Below are 741 nucleotides of genomic sequence, written 5' to 3'. Positions count from 1 at the left end.
GCACAGGATCACCTGCGTGACCGGGTCTGGGCTAAAGAAGGGCAATTCCCATTTTACAGGTGTATTGACTGAGGACAAAAGCGTACCACTCAGGTCTAGAACCAGGACTCCTTTTCCCTCCACACTGTGGTGCCGAGCCCTCCTGTGGGCTGTTTGGAGCTTCCTTTGAGGAACTCGGCTGTGAGACTTCTAGAAAAAGGAGCTGCCACATTACGACTAAATCTCACTTTTCGCGCACCGGGATGGACTCAGGTACGTGCGTGCAAGTATTTCTTAAGATGAGTGCTCAGATGACAGGAAGCCAAGCAGACACGGTCCTTCCTGACCACCGACCTGCCCATCCCTTGGTGAGAAGCAGAGGTGGGGGCCCAGGCCTACTTGTAGCCCAGGCTTCTGCCTCCCTGAGCCCCAGGCCTCCAGCGGATGCCATCCCGTCGCCTCCACCACCGTCGTCTCAGGAGCTGACGGGGTAGCGGTGGAGGGCCCAGTTCGGGGTCTGGAAGGACAGGAGGGCGCAGAGGACCTGGGCCGGTCGCTCGGCTGTCCTGCGGCCACACGAGCGGCCTGGACCACCCCAGAGTCCCCACCCCCACAGAGGCCTCGGGGTGAGCGTTGGACTGAGCAATGGAGTGTCGCTCTGCAGGCCCAGGGTGGGGGTGGGTTTCTGAAGGACCGCTGGACACCAGCGAGGAAAGGAGATAGATGGTGGGTGGGCATCGGAAGAGACCAGATCGGAAGAGC

Source organism: Bison bison, unplaced genomic scaffold (genome assembly GCF_000754665.1).
Source record: "Bison bison bison isolate TAMUID 2011002044 unplaced genomic scaffold, Bison_UMD1.0 scf7180017864266, whole genome shotgun sequence".
Lineage (NCBI taxonomy): Eukaryota > Metazoa > Chordata > Mammalia > Artiodactyla > Bovidae > Bison > Bison bison.
This window is presented reverse-complemented; position numbering follows the sequence as displayed.